The 22688-nt window shown below is 40.9% G+C and overlaps 1 long non-coding RNA gene across 2 annotated transcripts in view; it reads right to left on the bottom strand.

Moving 5' to 3' along the window:
• The window catches only part of LOC105239132, a 283627-nt gene that overhangs the window by 214231 nt on the left and 46708 nt on the right, over positions 1–22688 (bottom strand). For both annotated transcript variants that reach the window (XR_004622201.1, XR_002143420.2), the window contains exon 3: positions 10816–10899. This is a non-coding gene — a long non-coding RNA (uncharacterized LOC105239132). The remainder of the gene's footprint in view (positions 1–10815; positions 10900–22688) is intronic.

The raw sequence follows: 22688 nt of genomic DNA, 5'->3' as shown, positions 1-22688 counted from the left end.
CCTGGATGGCCTAGTAAATAGAACAGGCAACTCTTGTAAGTTCTTGTAAGTTCGAACACCACCATTGCAGGTAGAGATTACGTACAAATAAGATTTTTTTAAATAATAAAAAATAAAAATAAAACCATGTTATTTAACATTAAAAAAGATTTTATTTATTTCTTTGAGAGGAGAGAGAAAAAAGAGAGAGAGTACAAGCAGGTAGAGGCAGAAGGAGAAGGACAAGCAGACTCCCCACTGAGCAGGGAGCCTGATGTGGGGCTTGATCCCAGGACCCCGGGATCATGACCTGAGGTGAAGGCAGACACTTAACCAACTGAGCCACCCAGGTGTCCCTCAACATTTCTATTTCTAAAAATGCATCTCACAGAAGTGTGCAAGTGTTCCAGGGTATTTGGTAGAGTACTGTTCATAGTATTTTAAAACTCCAGAATAATCTAACTATCCACTAATTGAGATTGGTAAATAACTATAGTACTTATAATGGAATACTAAAAGCTGTTGGAAAGAATGAGACACGACTTTACACAGTGGCATGCATTAAGTAAGAAAGCAAGTTGCAACCATGTGAATAGGGTACAGGGTTTCTTTATGGGTGATGAAAACGTGCAGTTAGATACTGGGGATGGATGCACAACACTGTGAGTGTGCTAAAAGCCACTAAATTGTACAATTAAAAATGGTTAATGGGATGCTTGGGTGGCTCAGTCAGTTGAGTGTCAGACCCTTGGTTGTGGCTCAGGTCATGATCTCAGGGTCATAGGATCAAGTTCTGCACCAGGTTCCATGCTCAGTGGGGAGTCTGCCTGAGGTTCTCTCTCCTCTCCCTCTGCTCCCCCGCCCCTGCATACGCACATGCTCTGTCTTTAAAATAATTAAAATCTTGAAAATAAATAATAAAATGCTTAGAACGGTCAGTTTTAGGTTACGTGAATTTTTTTTTAAAGATTTTATTTATTTATTCGACAGAGATAGAGACAGCCAGCAAGAGAGGGAACACAAGCAGGGGGATTGGGAGAGGAAGAAGCAGGTTCATAGCGGAAGAGCCTGATGTGGGGCTCGATCCCGTAATGCTGGGATCACACCCTGAGCCGAAGGCAGACGCTTAACCGCTGTGCCACCCAGGCGCCCCTAGGTTACGTGAATTTTACCTCAATTTAAAAAAAGTGTGAATAACAGGATTCAGTCTTTGTGGGGAAAACAATATCTATTAGTGTGAGCATAGGAAAAACTCTGGAGAGAGATATACCAAATAATTGATAGTGATGATCTCTGAGGGTGATAGATATGGTGCACTGTTGGTTGTTTTTTTTCTTTTTTCTTTTTTTTTTTTTTTAAGTAAACTCTATGCCCAACGTGAGGCTGAAACTCACTACCTTGAGATCAAGAATTACACGCTCTACCAACTGAGCCAGCGAGGCACCCCCAGATAATAGATATTCATATCCATGTTCTATAGGCCTCTAACATTTGAATTTTTAGCTTTTATAACTTCTTATAACTTATATAAGCTTTTATAACTTATATAACTTATAAATTTTTAGCATTTATAACTTTCATATTCAGAAAAATATATACTAATATATACTGAATCACTAGAAAAGCATACCCTTTTCTGGAGAACAAATATCTGAGAACAAATAATTTCAAAAATCCCTTTCATCAAATATATTTCAAAATTTCTATTTCAGTGATATTTCAGTGATGATGAGGTTTAGGACAGGCTACCCCAAAATATGGCAAGTTGGCATTTTAAATATCATACACAGAAGGAATTTTTAAACAACAGCGAACGCAGGAAGGTCACTCTGACCTCTGCCCCCCTCACCCTTCTTCCCTTGAAATGGGACATAAAACTCCCTTGTGAAAGGAACCCTCCTTGTATCAGGAGGAAAGAAGACATTTTTATCACCAGAGACAGGAAATTTGGGGCCAAGAAGGATGTGTGAACAAACCTTGTTAAACTAACCCTTATCTTCCTAGTTCCTACTTAACCATTTACTACCCCTAGCCCAAACTTCCTTGTCTTATCAATTCTTCACAAGTCTATTTTTTCTTGGTCTAAAAAGTATAAAAACTTCCTGGTCTGGTCCCTTGTTTGGGTCTTCATTCTCTTGGGAAGGCACCCATGTACATTAATAAAATTTGTATGCTTTTCTCCTGTTAATCTATCTTTATCAGCTTAATTTTCAGACCTAGCCAGGGGCCCTAAGAGGGTGGAGGCAAACTTTTTTCCTTCCCTATAGAACTATATTATTTCAGAATTGTGAGATTGTAAAGACTGTTTTTCTTGCATCTCCTAATTCAATAAAAAAACGAACATGTTAGGGCGCCTGGGTGGCACAGCGGTTGAGCGTCTGCCTTCGGCTCAGGGCGTGATCCCGGCATTCTGGGATCGAGCCCCACATCAGGCTCTTCTGCTATGAGCCTGCTTCTTCCTCTCCCACTCCCCCTGCTTGTGTTCCCTCTCTTGCTGGCTGTCTCTATCTCTGTCGAATGAATAAATTTAAAAAATTAAAAAAAAAAAAGAACATGTGCAAACCCCTTATTCACAACAGTTAGATGCTCCAATTGAAACTTCATTAGGACTGGAACACTCTAGATAAATGTAAACACTCATTTCTAAAGAGATGTGATTTTGCAGACAATAGAAAAAACTGTATTTCTTGCTGCCCCCTTGTGAGTTTTAGGGAAATTGTTCCTTGGTTTATTAAATTCATTTTTTAACTCAGCAAACATTTATTATTGTTTCTTATATGCCAGGCACTCTACTGGTGATTAAGAACACACAAATAAGGCACAATGCCTACTCTTAAGGAACTCACAGGTTAATAAAAGCTAGCAATGGGGGTGCCTGGGTGGCTCACGTCCAACTCTTGATTTCAGCTCAGGGCATAATCTCAGGGTCACGAGACTGAGCTCTGCTTCCAGTTCCACACTGGGCACGGAGCTTGCTTAAGATGCTCTCTCTCCTTCTCCCTCTGTCCCTGCCCCTTTTGCCCCCACATGAACTCTCGTTCTCTCTCTCAATAAAATAGAGTAAAATAAAAAAATAATGGCTAGCAATGGCCAAACATTTGCCATGCAGCGTGACAGTGACAACTTCAAGGACTTACTGGACCACCTACGTCAGCCGGTTTATTTTTAGGAGATAGGGTGGGATACTCCAGGAAGTCCCCCCAAGGAGGGATGCGAGAGGTTAGCGGTTTCAAAAAGCCATGTAGGTAGTAGAACTGATGACATTCCCTGATACGGTGATACAGAGATGTGGCGACAGGGATCAAGGAAACCGAGTCTAGAACAACAAAGACTATGTCTGTATGGCCAGACGTGGACTGGATACCACACGGAAATACAAGAGACTTTAAAATGGTCAGTCTTGTGAGTTCTTTCAGCATAGTCTCTGGGAGTTATTTCCTATCAGTATCTTAGCCATATTTCATATTTAACTTATCTGACTTCTAGTCTCAGCTCTTACCACTTAGTGCTTTTAAGGATTTTACAAGGGCATAGTTATCATCATTTTATGTTTGAGAACTGTAGAAAAAGACCAGGGAACATTCAAACCATATATAACTCAAACACCAGTGTCACGAAAGAACTTTTCGGGAAATAAGTTTAAAGAAATTCAGCTTCTCATTGTTGTGATCTCCAGGCTATCTACACGACCTAGCAGGTGATTGGTTGGTTGAAATAATAAATTTGAATGAATGACTAAAGAGTGAATGAATTTGGATGATTGATTGGTTCTGGAACCAGCCTGTGAAGAAAGGGTAAGATACGGTTTACTAGAAAGGATGGAGACGAATATTTGAGAAAGGGAGAGCCACATAGAGGAGAAGGCCATTTACCCAGGGAAACATAATACCCAGCGCATGGATGATTATTAAGTAGTGCTAACTAATTTTGGGGGCTACTTGAGGGCACAAGTATCCCAATATAGACAGAATCTGACTTGAGGCTTTTCCCTGAGCCTCAAAGGATTATTTAATGTATATCTATTCTTTGGAGTATGAAGAGATTGAAGCTGAGTGAAGGAGAAATCTTAGGACCCAGAAGATCTCCCTCCAGCACTTCCTCCCAAAATATTGGCCTGTGTTACCCAGAGCATCAACCCCTTCTTTTCAAGACCTAGATATAAATCTTGTTCGATAAAAACAATTAGCAGAAGAGAGAACATTCAACAGTTGTAATTACCTAAATGTCCCACCATTAACCGTTTGAAGGACTAAATCCCCTACATTGATTACCTTAATGAATGATAATTAAAACCAAACAACCTCTAGGCTCATTTTATTGCTACAGTGACAAAACTGAACCTCTTGGCATTATATTGCAAGGCCCTGAATTGAGCCAGGCAAAGCAAAACAGGTAAAGTACAAGGAGAATTAGGTGGTGAGTGGAAAGGTACTGGTGCACACTAGAGTGGGAAGGCCGGGCTACCCTCACTTCAGTCACCAGCTGGGAGACCTGCAACACCGCTGCGCAGTCAGGACAATTCTTCCAGGCTTGGTTTTTTTGTTTTTTTAATTTTAATTCAAGTTAGTTAACATATAATGTATTATTAATTTCAGGGTCGAATTTAGTGATTTATCAGTTGCATATAACACCCCGTGCTCATTACATCAAGTGCCCTCCTTAATGCCCATCATCCAATTATCCCTTCCTCCACCCACCTCCTCTCCAGCAACCCTCAGTCTGTTTTCTATAATTAAGAGTCTCTTATGGTTTGCCTCTCTGTTTTTAACCTGTTTTAGTTTTCCTTCCCTCCCCCTAGGTTCATGTTTTGTTTCTTAAATTCCACATATGAGTGAAGTCATACGGTGTTTGTCTTTCTCTGACTGACCTGTTTTGCTTAGCATAGTACCCTCTAGTTCCATCCATGTCATTGCAAACGGTAAGATTTCATTCTTTTTGATGACTGAGTAATATTCCATTGTATATGTACTCTTCTTTGTCCATTCATCTGTGGATGGATATCCGGGCTCTCTCCATGGTTTAGCTACTGTGGATATTGCTGCTATAAACATTAGGGTGCAGGTGCTCCTTTGGATCACTACATTTATATCCTTTGGATAAATACCCAGTAGTGCAATTACTGGGTCCTAGGGTAGCTCTATTTTTAACTTTTTGAGGAACCTCCATACTGTTTTCCAGGGTGGCTGCACCAGCTTGCATTCCCATGAACATTGTAAGAGGGGTTCCCCTTTCTCCGCATCTTTGCCAACATCCGCCTGAGTTTTTCATTTGAGCCATTCTGACAGGTTTAAGGTGGCATCCTGAATAAGTTAAGGAAGAGACTGTGTCATACTCATCACTAGACCCTGGTCTAGCACCCCATAAGTTCATAAAAATAATTTTTTGAACTGAACTTACTATAAAGTAATTTAAATTGAAACCTGGGATAGGCCTAACAATATGAATGTACAAATCACGCACTAAGGAATCTTCCCAAAGCGCCATATTTGTTGACATTTTTAAATACTTAAAATGGCAGGTGGGGAGTCTTCATAACTCGTTGCTCTGTGGCATGTGTGAATACTGTGTTCTAAGCTTTTCTTCTGCAGGGCAAGCACGTCTAGGTGGAAGTCAGAGCCAGAAAGTTTGGGTAGTTCAGCACTTTTTATATAAGACCAGTCAGTGAATCAACATTTATAGAGCACTTAACTGGGGCGCCTGGGTGGCTCAGTCAGTTAGAAGTCTGCCTTCAGCTCAGGTCATGATCCCGGGGTCCTGGGATCAAGCCTCACGTCAGGCTCCCTGCTCAGCGGGGAGTCTGCTTCTCTCTCCCTCTGCCCCTCCCCCTGCTTGTGTGCGCGCTCCCTCTCTCAAAAAAATAAATAAAATCTTTAAAAAGTTTAAAATACCATATTTATATAAAGCACTTAACTGTTTGTGCGAGACACTGTTCCAAGCACTGGGTTTATAATGGAGAGTCAACTGGGGTTGAAAAAAACCCATTTTGACCTTAGTCTGTACTTTCTAACTGATTAAATTCTTCTTTCCAGCTTATCTCAGTAACTCGGGCAAAAGACCCTGAGGGCAAAGCATCCTGCCTCGGGAACATAACTACCCCTGAAGCAACAACGCCTGCCCTGAGCCAGCAAGACCCCACTTGATTGATCCCCAAGACACTGACCTTTACCGCCCACCCCCATGTACCTACTGACCGTTGCCCCACATTTTCTTTATATAAACCTAGAAGTATTTTCAACCCTTTGGAGACAGTCTACGAGACGTCCGTGCACTGTCTTCCGGGTGTTGGCCTCACTGAAATAAATTCCCTTCTTGTTTCCCCACCACTCCTCTCTCTGCCTTTGGATTTTGTCAGCAGCTGGTGGCCAGACCAGGTCTACTTGGGGACCCCCCGAGCCCGGCGCTCTTGCACCCCTGCACCCCGGTTATAGGATCAGCTAGAAGTATAGGAAGACTCTTTCCCAATGAAATACATTACCCCCAAATCCCTTATGTGCTTGGGATTTTTACTAAGAACCTTCTATCAAAGAAAATTTGATCAAATACATGGATTGATTATTAATTCATGCTGACTAATTTAGGGGGCTACTTGAGGGCTTAAGTATCCAACTATAGACAGAAAGCAATGTATTTTAATATAGTGCAATTTTCATAGTGCAATTTTCACAGCCTGTGTTTTTATTAGGGCCCATGTGCAATGGCATCTATGACGCACCAAATAAACTCATAAAACGTACAGCACTATAAATAAAACAATCATAGAGGACACAGCGCCAACTTCTCCCCTAGTAATCTTAAATTCAGGTAAATCTGTGTTTTTCATTATGACAAACACTTTGTCTCTTTTAATTTTTTCTTTTAAAAAACAAAGGGACTTTTTAAAGATTTTATTTATTTGTTTGACAGAGAGAGAGACAGAGCACAAGCAGGGGGAGCAGCAGGCAGACGGAGAAGCAGGGATCCCCACTGAGCAGGGATCGTGATGTGGGACTCATTCCCAGGACCCTGGGATCATGACCGGAGCAGAAGGCTGTCGCTTAACTGACTGAGCCACCCAGGTGCCCCCCACTTTTTTTTTTTCCTTCTCTATTACCATTCTCCATCCACCTCACTCCCACCAAATTTGTATCTATAAGGATACTTTTATCTTTTAGGGAACTATCTGGGTTTTAAAAAGTCGACAAGAGCCCTATCTCTTCAGCAAAAACAAGTCAGAAAAAAAAGCACTACTATGTTTGTATTAATTTAGATGGTTTAAGGACCTACATGGGAAAAGCAAAAGTCTTCAATGATTAGAAGCCCGTTTAGAAGACTCTGACACCCAGACAGAAACAAGACCCAAAACACAAAACATACAGAAAAATATTCATAAATACAACTACATTAACGTATAAAGCCTGTCAATGACAACAGTTACCATTTTAAAAAGTAAGGGAAAAGCTACAGGCGGAGAGATGATATTTAGGAATGTAAAATTAGCATAGTCGCGTTCAAGGCCATTTGTCTACATCTCATAAAGTTGGAAATACGCATATCTTATAACCCAGCAATCCTACTGTAAAACGTACAGCTAGGGCAGTAATTCTCAAGCTTGAGCTTGCATCAGAATCACTGGGGAGCTTGTCAAAGTACAGTTTGGGGGGCCCCACCCCCAGGTTCTGATTGCGTAAACCTGGATGAAGGTCCTAGGATTTGCATTTCTTTTTTGTTTTGTTTTAATATTTTTTTTATTATGTTAGTCACCATACAGTACATCCCTGGTTTCTGATGTAAAGTTCGATGATTCATTAGTTGCATATTAACACCCAGTGCACCATGCAATACGTGCCCTCCTTACTACCCATCACCAGTCTATCCCATTCCCCCACCCCCTCCCCTCTGAGGCCCTCAGTTTGTTTCTCATAGTCCATCGTCTCTCATGTTTCATTCCCCCTTCTGATTACCCCCCCTTTCTTTATCCTTTTCCTCCCCTACCGATGATCCTAGTTCTTATGTTCCATAGATGAGAGATATCATATGATAATTGTCTTTCCCTGCTTGACTTATTTCACTTAGCATTTCTAACTAGTTGCCAGTGCTGCTGCCGTTAATGACTCAGGCACTGCATTTTGAGAATCACGGCCCCAAAGAAACCTCTTACATGTCCCTAAGGGGACACATACAAAAAATGTTCACCATAGTATAAGGAAATGGAGACATAAACGTATATCAAGCAATGCAGTTAAATGAATGAATGACATGTATCAATATGAATAATTCTCCAATCATAATGGTAAGTGAAAAAAAAAGTTGTAAGAGAATATACTGAAGATACCAATAAAGTAAATCTTAAACAACAGTCTGTTGTTTATGTCTCCATTCACATGCACCAAAAGTACAAAAGCGGGGATAGGAGGGATACATAGTAGCGAGGGGTTAAGGGAATTAAGATTGGGGAGGGTTTCAAAAGGAGCTTCATTGTATCTGTGATCTCCTGTTTCTTTAAAACTGACCTGGAGCTCACCCCTTTCCAATTCCCTACTCCCCACCGCAGCCAGCGGAGGGCCCCGAGATCAGCCGCCCTGTCTGGAAGAGGACGGCAAAGGATGGTTCAATGGGCGCATCCCTCCCTGCACAGCAAAATGAGGCAGGATTGAAAACCATCTATTTCACTAGTTTTCACTTCTTTTTTCCTGGGTTTTCCAAACTTGGACATTAGTACTTGCCTATATGTACAAAAAAAGAGAGGAAGGGAGGAAGGGAAGGAGAGACGGAGGGAGGGGAAAAAATGAGGGAGAATCACACCAGCGCTTCTTAGAAGGATAATGCCTCTCTTTAGAAAATGGATATATTTTATCATCCTGGTGTGTGAGAGGCACAGTGGGAGCCACAAAGTCAATAGTAACACCAACCTATACTTCCATAGTACCTTCCCATTTTCAAGCAGTTTCACTGGGAGTAGAAATCAGACAGTTATATACAGGAAGAGGAAGGCGAATTACCCTGATGTGACTACCATAGGTTTGCGCTTTGGCCTCCCCCAGCAAAATTTCCTTCTTCCTTTGAATTTGAAGGAGTTCAGAGCATGTTACCCCAAAATACGCTGCTTGGCATATAGACTATTTTGAGTTAAAGGTACTCGGAAAACAGCAAATTGTTCTTAAAAGCAGGAGATGAAATTCCTGTGGGACAGATGTCCTCCCCAGGCCAAAAGGAAAGTAACGTTCTTATCATCAAGGACGAAAAGTTGAGACTGAAAGAGTTGTACACAAGCAGACCTTGTGACAACGGTCCCCTGCCTTCAGCCTCCCCCGCAGTCTAGTCACTTCTGCATGCTTGCCTGTCTTTGTTCAACGTTATTCAAAAGCAAGTTGAGTTTGCCATTTTTTCAGTCTTCATTCCCTATGAGGACTCACGTGTCACATAAAACTTCTATAAATTATGTGTATGCTTTTCTCCTATTAATCTGTCTTCTGTCAGAGTAATTCTTAAGCCCAGCTAAACAAAAAAAAGAAAAAAGAAACCCGAAGAGGGCAGAGGGAAGAATGCGCCTCCCGTCCAAATGTATAGAATGCCTCTGGCCCCCTCAATTTCTGAGCCAAGTTGTAGCTCTGGTCTTACCTTCCTATGAGCTCAGCTCCCCAGAAACCTCAAAAGCTACTGCCTCTGTGAAGAGACCTTCCTGACTATTCATTCGAATCCTCTGCTACCTAACAAACATCATTTTATTTTCTCCAAAAGAAAAAACTCAAAACTGGGTCCTTTTCACATCCCATCACCCACCAACTCATCACTTTTTCCGCCTATAATTGTTTCAGCCCTTTGTCACTGTTTACCATTATTAATATAACTCAAAATAACATAACTTAAATTTAAATTGAGCATGGCCATTGACAAAGTATTTTAACATTACTCTTACTTAACCCTGAAGACCTTATACAACTGGGTATTTATCTTAGAGAAGTGAAGCTTGTGTTCATAAAAACCTCTATGTTCAGAAAACCAGAACTGCTCATAGCAGTTTTATTTGTAAGAGTCAAAGACTAGAAACAACTCAAATATCCCCCAATACGTGACCGGAAAAACTGTGGGTCACCCACGTAATGGAATACTACTCATTAAAAAGGAACAGACTATTTTTTTTTAAAGATTTTATTTATTTATTTGACAGAGATAGAGACAGCCAGCGAGAGAGGGAACACAAGCAGGGGGAGTGGGAGAGGAAGAAGCAGGCTCATAGCGGAGGAGCCTGATGTGGGGCTCGATCCCAGAACACCGGGATGACGCCCTGAGCGGAAGGCAGACGCTTAACCGCTGTGCCACCCAGGCGCCCCCAAAAGGAACAGACTATTAACACGTGCAACAACCTAGATGGGTCTCAAGAGCATTACCCCGAGTGAAAACGCCAATCTCAAAAGTTCACAGTGTATAATTCCACTTATATAACATTCGCAAAATAACAAAGTAGCAAACCACCACCCCCCCCCACAAAAAACAGCATACATAAGAACTGCAAAATTTGTAATTATTGTTAGTATTGTACCAAGGTCAACTTGCTGGTTTTGATTGTGCTGTCATTGGAGGAAGCAGAGAATACACAGGAACTCTATACTGGTTTTGCAATTTTTGTGAGTCAAGATTATTTTGAAATAAAAACCATAAAATGACTGCTTTTAATTAGAAGCACTATCGAGTAAAACATTTTACTTTGGGAAGATCCTCGGTTGCAAGCATGAGAACCATATTTAATATTCTGTAGATCCACACATCCCGAGTCATTCCAAAAACTTAATAAAACAAACACTCTAAATTGGTACCTGATCGTTGTGGCTGATATGATGCAAATTTAATTTTACTAACCTGGAGCTAGAGTTGCCATTCGGGTTTCCAGAATAGCCCTCCACCGCGATGGTCTGTGTTCACTTCACTCAGGAGTCGCATAGCCTGAAATGCAATTAGAGGGGGAGTGGGTTTAACTGAATGCTCTGTTAAATAAAACCTTGTTCCGTACAACATTCTCATGTAATTGTAATCCGTATGACTTCACGTGGAAAGCAAAATTTGAATAAAGATGCATTGTAGAGATAATTTTGTAAATATACACCTGATCGCTAAACAAATCCATCCATCCAAGCCGAGCCGGTGGTCCGATGGCGGTGGGAGTAGGGGCAGTAGCGCCCACTGATGAGGGCTGACCCAGACTGCCTCACTTCATCCTCCAAACAGCCGCATCAGGGGGTGAAATTATTATTGCTTTTTATAGATGAAGCCATTAAGACACTGAGAGGTTGAATACCTTGATCTGAGTCGCACAAGGTAGTAACTGGAGAAATGGGAACTTCAACTGGTCTATTTCCTAGGTCTGCTGCTTTTGCCCCAATATAATGGTGCCTTGATTGTCCCTCCTCACGCCAGTCTCCCTTCCTGCCAATGCATGCATTAGCCCTCCTACCGCTGCCAGAACAGATTACCCAAATTCAGTGGCTTAAACAATACGAGTATATTGTCTAACAGTGCTGGAAGCGAGAAGTCCAAAACAAGTCTCACTGGGCTAAAATCCAGGTGTGGGCAGGGCTGCGTTCCTTCTGGAGGCTCTAGAGGAGAATACATTTCCTTGCCTCTTTCCAGCTTCTGTAGGAAGACTGTATTCCTTGGCTTGTGGCCTCACCCCTCCCTCTTCAAAGCCAGCAACATCAGGCTGAGTCCCTCTCAGATCGCCCACCACCTCTCTGCTTCTCTCCTGCCTCCCTCTTCCATTTATAAGGAACTCTGTGATTACGTGAAGTCCCCCCAGATAATCTCCCTGTCTCAAGGTCATCCTATTAGCAAATGTCATTCCACACACAACCTTAATTCCCTTTTATCACGTAACTTCACATTATCACAGGATCTGGGGATGAGGACATGGACATCTTCGGGGAGGGGAGGGCATTTTTCTGTCTGCCATGGCCATAATGCTGCAAGCCATAATCACAGAATTCGGTTTTTTTATTATTATTATTATTCAGATGACCTTTTCCTTTCCTATCAATTCTAAACTTTTTCATTTGTATGTTTATAGTCCTGCCTTGTTCTTAACATTTTGGTTGGCTTAGGCATATGTATTACAGTAAATTATAATTTAAAAAAAAATCTAGAGCTAGTCTTAGACAAGCTCCAGCCCTGTGCTGTCTATATGATAGCCACTATTACACATGACTATACACATTTAAATTAAAATTAAATAAAATTTACAATTCAGTTATTCACTGGGACTAGCCACATTTTAAGTGCTTAAAGGTCAGGTGACCAGCGGCTGCTGTATTGGAGAGTGAGCATATAAAACACTTCCATCGTTGTAGACAATTCTACTGGACAGTGCTGGCTGAGATTCAACTTGTAGCCTTCCTTGGTCTGCCACTTTCAAGACTACTTCTCGGCACGTATCATCACTCTGATGCCTTTTCTTTCTGAAATTTCCCTGTAACTTTGTCTTAGACTATCAGTAGAAAGTCCATTAGCACCTGGAGGTGGGAGAGCTCTGGGATCATTTCCAGGTCAATAAACGGCTAATTTTTTATCTTCTTTAACAGTACTTTTCAGAGAAGTCCTAGGATGATTGCTATTATAATCAACTGGGGTAGTTATTTAAATCTGAGATTCTTGGACCCCATGGCAGACCTCCTGCATCTGCATTTTGAACCAGCCTTCTCAATCACTGTTATGGAATGTTTAAGTTTGAAAACCATTGCTGAAAGGAACAACCAATATTAGTATCTGGTTACCAAGAACCTCATAGTTGGGTGTTAATTTGAATAGGAATGGAGAGCAATGCCAAATTTAGGTACTAAAGGAGATCTTTTGGGATAAGGATTATTTTTGTTGCTGTTCAAATTATACAGTAGAAGGCGATCCACACACAGGCTGATTGCCGACCCACCGGGGATCATGATTCATGTGGTAAAGCTCACTTACCAGCAAGACAATGTTTTTAAGAAATTTGCCCTTGACATGAGGTATTTTCTTTTTTTCTTTTTAAGATTTTATTTATTTAGTTGACAGAGACAGCCAGCGAGAGAGGGAACACAAGCAGCGGGAGTGGGAGAGGAAGAAGCAAGTGCCCAGCCGAGGAGCCTGATGCGGGGCTTGATCCCTTAACGCCGGGATCACGCCCTGAGCCGAAGGCAGACGCTTAATGACTGAGCCACCCAGGGGCCCCCGACATGAGGTATTTTCTTTGTTAATGCTTTAGAACAATGTTGTTTTAATGATTTTATTATTATTTTTATTGAGGTATAGTTGACAAAATTATAAGATATTTAAAGTGTACAGTGTAAAGAATATTGTCTATGCTACCTAAAGCAATCTACAGATTTCATGCAATCCTTATCAAAATACCAATAGCATTTTTCACAGAACTAGAACAAACAATCCAAAAATTTGTATGGAACCACAAAAGCCCCTGAATGGCCGAAGAAATATTAAAAAAGAAAAACAATACTGGAGGTATTATAATTCCAGACTTTAAGTTCATTACAAAGCTAGTATGTTACTGGCACAAAAACAGACACCCAGATCAACAGAGTAGATTAGAAAGTCCAGAAATAAACCCACAGTTATATGGTCAATTAATCTTTTTTTTTTTTTTAAGATTTTATTTATTTATTCGACAGAGATAGAGACAGCCAGCGAGAGAGGGAACACAAGCAGGGGGAGTGGGAGAGGAAGAAGCAGGCTCATAGCAGAGGAGCCTGATGTGGGTCGATCCCATAACGCCGGGATCACGCCCTGAGCCGAAGGCAGACGCTTAACCGCTATGCCACCCAGGTGCCCCTGTGGTCAATTAATCTTTGACAAAAGAGGCAAGAATAGGCAATGGGAAAAAGACGGTCTCTTCAACAGATGGTGTTGGGAAAACTGAACAGTTGTATGCAAAAGAATGAAACCAAACCACTTTCTTACGCCATACACAAAATAAACTCAAAATGGATTAAGGACCTAAGTGTGCAACAGGAAACCATCAAAATGCTGGAAGAGAGCGCAGGCAGTAATTTCTCTGACATCAGCTATCGCAACGTTTTTCTAGATATGTCTTCTGAGGAAAGGGAAACAAAAGCAAAAATAAACTACTGGGACTACACTGAAATAAAAAGTTTCTACACAGTGAGGAAAACAGTCAACAAAACTAAAAGACAACCTACGAAATGGTAGAAGACATTGGCAAATGACGTATCTGTTAAAGGGCTAGTATCCAAAATATAAAGAACTAATACAACTTAAACACCAAAAAAACCAAATAATCCATTTTAGAAATGGGCAGAAGACATGAACAGACATTTCTCCAAAGAAGACATACAGTTGCTACAGACACATGAAATCTGCTCAACATCACTCATCATCAGGGAGATGCGAAGCCAAACTACAATGAGATATCACCTCACACCTGTCAGAAGGGCTAAAATCAAAAACACAAGAAACAACAAGTGTTGGTGAGAATGTGGAGAAAAAGGAACACTTGTGCAGTGTTGGTGGGAAAGCAAACTGGTGCAGCCACTGTGGAAAACAGTATGGAGGTTCCTCAAAAAGTTAAAATAGAGCTACCCTATAATCCAGTGTCACACTACTGGGTATTTACCCAAAAGATACAAAAACACTAATTCAAAGGGATACAGGCACATGTTTATTGCAGCATTATTTACAGTAGCCAAATTATGGAAGCAGCCCCGGTGTTCATCAATAAATGAATGTATTAAGAAGATGTGGTGTACACACACACACACACACACACACAGGAGTATTATTCGGCCACAAAAAAAGAATGAAATCTTGCCATTTACAACAACACGGATGGATCTAGAGAGTATAATGTTAAGCAAAATAAGCCAATCAGAGAAAGACAAATACCATATGAGTTCATTCATATGTGGAATTTAAGAAACAAAACAAGAGAACAAAGGATAAAAAAGAGAGAGAGAGACAAACTAAAAGACAGACTTTTGACTGTAGAGAACAACTGGGTGGATACCAGAGGGGAGGTGAGTGGGGGGGGCGGGTGAAACAGGTGAAGGGGATTAAGAGTACACTTATCTTGGTGAACACTGAGTAACATATGGACCTATTGAATCACTTTATTGTACACCTGAAAGTAACATAACACTGTATGTTAACTACACTGGAATTAAAATTTTAAAAATAAAGTATACAACATGATGATTTGATATGTGTATGCATTGTGAAAGGGGAAATCAGTTAACTTTTGTAATTTGGTTTTATGTCATTTGAAAATTTCCCTTTGATGGGGCACCTGAGTGGCTCAGTCAGTTAAGCATCTGCCTTCCCGCTCAGGTCATCTTCCAGGGTCCTGGGATGGAGCCCCCCCCCACACACACACACATCGGGCTCCTGCTCAGCAAGCAGCCTGTTCCTCCCTTTTCCTCTGCCCCTCCCCCCAACCCGTGCTCTCTCCTGTGCATGCTCCCCCTTCTCTCAAATAAATAAAATCTTTTAAAAAAAAATTCCCTTTGAGATGCACCTGGGTGGCAGAGTCAGTCAAGCATCTGGCTCTTGGTTTCAACTCAGGTCGTGATCTCAGGGTCATAAGATTGAGCTCCACGCTGAGTGTGGAGCCAGCTTGAGATTCTCTCTCTCCCTCTTCCTCTCCCATCCTCCAGCCCCACACTCTCTGTCTCTAAAATAAATAAATAAGTAAATCTTTAAAATCCAACCAAAAGGGACACCTGGGTGGCTCAGTCGGTTAAGTGGCTGCCTTCCACTCAGGTCATGATGCCAGAGTCCCGGGATCGAGTCCCACATCAGGCCCCGTACTCGGCAGGGAGCCTGCTTCTCCCTCTGCCTGCTGCTCCCCTGCTTGTGTGCATGCTCTGTCTCTCTGACAAATAAATGAAATCTTAAAAAAAAAAAAAAAAAACTACAGATCTTAAAAATAAAAAAATCCAGTCAAAAGACAGAGATCGGCAGGATAGACTTAATGATTCAGCTCTATGATCTCAACTCATTTTTATTTTTTTAAGAGACTCACTTGAGATCCAAAGACACAAATAGGTTGAAAGTAAAAGGACAAAAAGACATTCTTGCAAATTGTAACCAAACCACCACAGAGGTGGCTACACTTATATCGGACAAAATAGGCTTTAGATAAAAAAATTTGCAAGGGGCACCTGGGTGGCTCAATCAATTAAGTGTTCGCTTTCAGCTCAGGTCACGATCCCAGGGTCCTGGGATCGAGACCCACATGGGGCTTCCTGCTCAGCAGGGAGCCTGCTTCTCCCTCTCTCTCTGCCATTCTTCCTGCTTGTGCTCTCTCTCAAATAAATAAGTAAAATCTTTAAAAAAAAAAAAAGTTTGCAAGGCTCAAAAAAAGACATTTTATAATAAGTGGTTGAATACAATAAGAAGGTAACAGTTATAAACTTTTATGCACCTAATAATGAAAATCAAAATATATAAAGCAGAAATTGATAGAATTGAAGGGGAAAAATGGAAGTTCCACAATAATAGTTGGAGATTTTAATACCTCAATCTCAATAATGGACAGAACAAATAGAACATAATTAAGGAGAGGACTTGAGCAACACGATAAAACAACTAGATCTAAAAGATATATAGAACATTCTACCCAACAACAACGGAATACACATTCTTCTCAAGTACACATGGGACATTTTCTAAGATAAACCATATGTTAGTCACAGATTAAGTCTCAAAAGATTTTAAAAGATGGATATCACACAAAATGTCTAATGTGATCACAAGATGAAGTTAGAAATCAGTAACAGAAGGAAAGCTGGAACATTAATTTGTAGAAATTAAACAACATACTTCTAAATAACCAATGAATCAAAAATGAAATCACATGGGAGATTTTCTAACTTCTAATGTTCTAATACTTAAAAACTAATAAAAATGAAAGCACAACATTCCAAAACTTATGGGACACAGCAAAAGCAGTGCTAAGGGCGATATTTATAGCAATAAATGTTTACTTCAAAGAACAAGAAAGATCTCAAATCAATAACTTAACTTTACAACTTAAGAAACTAGAAGAAGAAGAAACAATAATCCCAAAGCTGGGAGAGGAAGAAAATAATACAGACTAGAAATAAATGTAATAAAGGGTAGAAAAACAATGAAGCAAATCAATAAAACCAAAAGTTTTTTTTTTTTTAATATCAACAAAATTGACAAACTTTTAACTAGCTGGACTAGGAAAAAAATCGCTAAAAAAATAAAATAAAAATAAGTAAAAATGGGGACATTATTACTGAACCTACAGATAAAGAAAGGATTTTAAGAGAATATTATGAACTGTATGTCAACAAATTGGGTAACCTAGATGAAGTGGACTAATTCCTAGAAAACACAAAAGCTGCTGGGGTCTAAATAAGAAATAGAAAATCTGAATACACCTGTAACAAGTAAGGAGTTTGAATCAGTAATCAAAAACCTCCCCAAAAATAAAAGCCCTAGACCTGAAGGCTTGTGGTGAATTCTACCAAACATTTAAAGACCTAATACCAATCCTTCTCAAACTTCAAAAAACCTAAGAGGAGGAAACACATCCAATCTCATTTTATGAGATCAGCATTTCTGTGATACCAAAGCGAGCCAATGACACTACAAAAAAAGAAAACCACAGACTATAATCTCTTATGAACACTGATGCAAACATTCTCGAGAAATTCTAGCAAACCAAATTCAACAGCACAGCAAAAGAATTATACATCACTACCAAGTGGGATTTTAGTCCTGGAATGCAAGGTGGGTTCAAGATACAAAAATAATCAATCAATGTGATACACCATATTAACAGAATGAAGGAAAAAACCCTTCATGATCATCTCAACTGATGCAGTAAAAACATTTGATGAAAATTCAACACTCTTTCATGATAACACACACACACACACACACACACACACACACACACACACCCCAAACTAGGAATAGAAGGAAGCTACCTCAGTATAATAAAAGACATATATGAAAAACCCTCAGAGGATGTAATACTCAGTGGCAAAAGACTGAGAGCTTTTTCTCTAAGATAGAAGCAAGGCAATGATGCGTGCATTCACTTCTATGCAACACAGTACTAGGAGCCCTAGCCAGAGCAATTAGGAGAAAGAAAGAACAAAAGAACATCCAAATCAGAAGGAAAGAAAAAAATTATCTCTATTCACAGATAATGTGATCTTATATGTAGAAAACCTTAAAGATTTCACATGCAAAACCAGAATAAATGAAGTCAGCAAAATCGCTGGATACAAAGTCAACACACAAAAATCAGTTGAATTTCTATATACTAATATTGAACAAACTGAAAAGGAAATTTTAAAAAACAAGTTCCACTTACAATAGCATCAGAAAGAGTATAATACTTAGGAATTAACTTATCTAAGGAGGTAAAAGACTTATACAATGAAAACTAAAAAACGTTGCTGAAAGATATTAAAGGTATAAATAAACTGAAACATAACCCGTGTTCATGAATTAGAAGACTTAATGTTAAAATGTCCACACTACCCAAAATGATCTATAGATTCAATGCAAACCCTACCAAAATCCCAATGACATTTTTTGCAGAAATAGAAAAGATTGATCCTAAAATTCATATGGAATCTCAAGGGACCCAGAATAGCTAAAACAATCTTGAAAAGGAAGAACAAAATTGGAGGTCTCCTACATCCTGATTTCAGAACTTACTACAAAACTACAGTCATCAAAACAGTGTGGTATAGGCACGAAGATAGACATAGGGACCAATGGAATTGAATAGAGAGTCGAGAAATAAACCCTCTGCTATATGGTCAATTGATTTTTGACAAGGGTGCCAAGGCCTTTTCCCCATTCAACAGGGAAGGGATGGTGTTTTCAACAACTGGTGATGGGAAAACTGGACATCCATGTGCAAAAGGATGACAACGGTCTCTTACCCAACATCGTATACAAAATGGATCACCAACCTCAACCTAAAGCCTAAAACATAAAACAAGAAAACATAGAGCAAAAGCTTAATGACATTAGATTTGACAGGGATTCCTGGATATGACACCGAAGGCCCAGGCAACAAAAGACAAAAAGAGACAAGTTGGACTTGGTGAATTGTAAAACTTTTGTGCATCAAAGGACATTTTCAACAGTCTTCCCTGAGAGTTGCCATAGTTTCTTGCGTCAACAGTGCCTGGAGGGAAGAGGCACTCACCCTCCACCCCCACTGGTTGCGCAGAGCCTGCCCTCAGCAGCTCCTCACAGGAAGGCCATCACGCCGCCTTTCGTCAGCTGCCTGCCATGACCCCTGCTGCTCCCTACCCTTGACTGCCAGATCAACCTGGAGCTCCATACCTCCTCCTCCTACCTGTGCATATCTTCCTGCTTTGACCTTGATGCTGTGGCTTTGAAGAACTTCATCAAATATTTTCTTCACCAATCTCATGAGAGAGAACATGCTGAGAAACCGATGACACTGCAGGACCAATGACCAAATCTTCCTTAAGGATATCAAGAACCCACACCACAGGGACTGGGGAAACAGGCCGGACCCAATGGGGTATGCCTTTTACTTGGAAGGTGTGACTCAGTCACTACTGGAAGTGCCCAAACTGGCCACTGACGAAAACCCCGACTTGTGCCACTTCACGGAGACTCATTACCCGAATTAGCAGGTAAAATCCGTCAAAGAATGGGATGACCACAAAACCAGCTTGCACTGCAATCTGGCATGGTGGGGTATCTCTTTAACAAGCACGCCCAGAGAGAGAGTGATAAGGACAGCTAAGCCTGAGGCTGGCTTTCCCAGCCACGGGAGTGACTTCCCTGGTCACCAAGGCAGCCCATGCGTGTTGGGGTTACCTTTACGTTTTCTGTTGGTCTTACCAACATAAATAAACTCTTTCATTTGTACCATTCCTTCAAATAAAGCAGTTTGGTACCCCCTCCAAAAATGATACATTTTTTTAAAGATTTATTTATTTATTTGACAGAGAAAGCCAGCGAGAGAGGGAACACAAGCAGGGGGAGTGGGAGAGGAAGAAGCAGGGCTCCCAGCAGAGGAGCCTGATGTGGGGCTCGATCCCAGGACCCCGGGATCACGCCCTGAGCCAAAGGCAGACACCTAACGACTGCACTACCCAGGCGCCCCCAAAAATGATACTTTTGAGACAGAATGAAAAGGCAATCCATAGAATGGGAGAAAAGGTTTGCAAATTATATATCTGATGAGGGACTAATAGCCAAAATATATAGAGAACTCCTAAAACTAAACAACAAAGAAACAAATAACCCGATTCAAAAATGGACGAAGGACTTAAACATTTCTTCAAAGAAGACATTCAAATGGCCAATAAGCAGGTGAAAAGATGCTTGACATTATTAATCATTAGGGAAATGCAAAGCAAAACCACAGGGAGATAGCGCTTCATATCCATTAGGATGGCTACTATGAAAAGATCCAAGGGGGTGTTTAGCTGGTTAGGTCGGTAGAGCAGGAGACTCTTGATCTCAGGGTTGTGAGTTCAAGCCCCACATTGGGAGTGGAGCATACTCAAAAAAAGAACATTTTTTTAAAAATTCGAAATAAGGGGCGCCTGGGTGGCGCAGCCGTTGGGCGTCTGCCTTTGGCTCAGGGCTCCTCCTCTGGGAGCCTGCTTCTTCCTCTCCCACTCCCCCTGCTGTGTTCCTGTCTGCAGGAAAGACAAACTTGCTAGCCTGCCCTTTAAGGTGTCAAGGAATCTTGAGAACATTATGCTGAGTGAAATAAGCCAGCCACAGAAAAGCTAATATTATATGATTCCATTTGTATGAGGTACCTATGGCCATCAAAATCATAGGGACAGAGAGTAGAATGGTGGTTGCGGGGGGCTGGGGGGAAGGGGATGGAGTTTCAGTTTTGCAAGATGAAAAGACGATGGTTGCTTAACAATATGAACATAATTAATACCACTGGACTGTACACTTAAACAACATTAGGATGGCGGTTTTTATGTTTTGTGTGTTTGACAAAAAAAGTTTTGGGAAAAAAAAGTCAGGGCTAATTCAAGGCCAAATCCAGTATGCACGTATGTAGACTTCAGGCTTTATGTTTTTAAGTTACTATGTAGTTAGTAAATAAAGCAACTACTGTGATTGGCCCTCCCGCTACTACCGCTCACATGCCAGGGGCATGGAAGTTACAGATCAAGCTGCCCCAGGCATTCAAGTAAGAGCAAAGTTTACTTTTTCTAGGCAAACTGTCTTAAGCATGAATGTCGAATAAAGGTATTGTCATACATGCAAAGCCTCCAAAAATTTACATCCCAAGCATTCTTTCTTAGGAGACTATTCTGTGACAAAAGTCAGTCCCCAAGTGCTGGTATAAGGTACCCTGGGTTTTCTCTAATCTCTCCGCAGAACTGATTATAAACTCCCTGAGGGAGGGACCACATTTTTACTTCTTTTCCTCCGCAGGATTTTGAGACTGTGTTTATATCATAGTAGAGATTCAGTAAGTGTTATCTATTCTAGAGGGGTTACCAGCAGTAAGTGTAGCTTCTGACGGCGGAACTAGGGGAGGAAAGAAGTCACCTGGGACACAGGGATTGTGAGGGTTCATTTCTCCCTCCAGTCACTCAGCAGCTGTCCATTATCTGGTCCCACCGAGTCCATCCAACTCCAACTCTTGCCAAAATACACTCTCCCAGCTGGAATCTCCTTGGCCTCTTCTTCCAGAAACGATCATTATTCATATTCTCCACTGTCAAGAAACTTCTTGGGTTGGGAAAATAGAAATGGCTGTGCCCCACTTGCAAGGAGAGACGGTCTCTGCAGTTCCACTAAGTACCAGCAGGTGGCGGTGACACTGCACAAATCGGTTCCAGTTTGATCTCTGTTTATTCAAAGAATCCATCTCCTTTTGCCATTGAGGTTACAATATTTATTTTTAGTGTGATTTGATGGGCCTTGTCCGTAATTTAACAATATTGGAATCAAATTCTGATACCTAATCACATGGATGTAAGCTCTATTAGATTTCAATTAGCATTCCCTCTGATTTGATTATCAAGCTTTAGCCATTCAAATGGCTAATAGGGAAACATTAAGATAATTGCAGCTGTCTGGGGTTATTACATTTGCTCTCATTTTCACAGAGTGATTCATGTAAAGACTGGGCCATAAAATTTGTTTTTGTTGGTGGAGACAAGAAACTATGGCTTTTTGGGGTGTGGGATTTTTTTGGTTTCTTTTCATTAGGAGGGAAATACACGTGTAAGGGTGGTTGCCATTTAGTTATTTTCCAAAAAAGATATTCTTGATTCTCCATCCACAATATTGTTTCATTTGGCAAAAGAAAAGAGGCATTAGTCAAGCTTCCTTTTCCTCTCTTTTAATTGAACTGAATTACATTTGAACTGAAGAGATTAACCATATCAGAACTTATCTCCTACACAAAGGCTTTCCTGAGTAAATGAAATTGGGGTCTCACTTCACACCTAATACTATTCCTATGTACAAACACTCGGTGTTTTACCAAAGTTGCTAGACCACTTGGTGGGGATACTAAGGCAGGCTTTAAGCATAAATGGAGTCGTTGGTTAAACGACCTTAAAAGGCACTTCAGGGGCGCCTGGGAGGCACAGCGGTTAAGCGTCTGCCTTCGGCTCAGGGCGTGATCCCGGCGTTATGGGATCGAGCCCCACATCAGGCTCCTCTGCTATGAGCCTGCTTCTTCCTCTCCCACTCCCCCTGCTTGTGTTCCCTCTCTC

The sequence above is a fragment of the Ailuropoda melanoleuca genome, chromosome 20 (assembly GCF_002007445.2).
Source record: "Ailuropoda melanoleuca isolate Jingjing chromosome 20, ASM200744v2, whole genome shotgun sequence".
In the NCBI taxonomy this organism is placed as follows: domain Eukaryota; kingdom Metazoa; phylum Chordata; class Mammalia; order Carnivora; family Ursidae; genus Ailuropoda; species Ailuropoda melanoleuca.
Note: the sequence above shows the minus strand (reverse complement) of the source record. Positions and strands in the feature narration are given on the sequence as shown.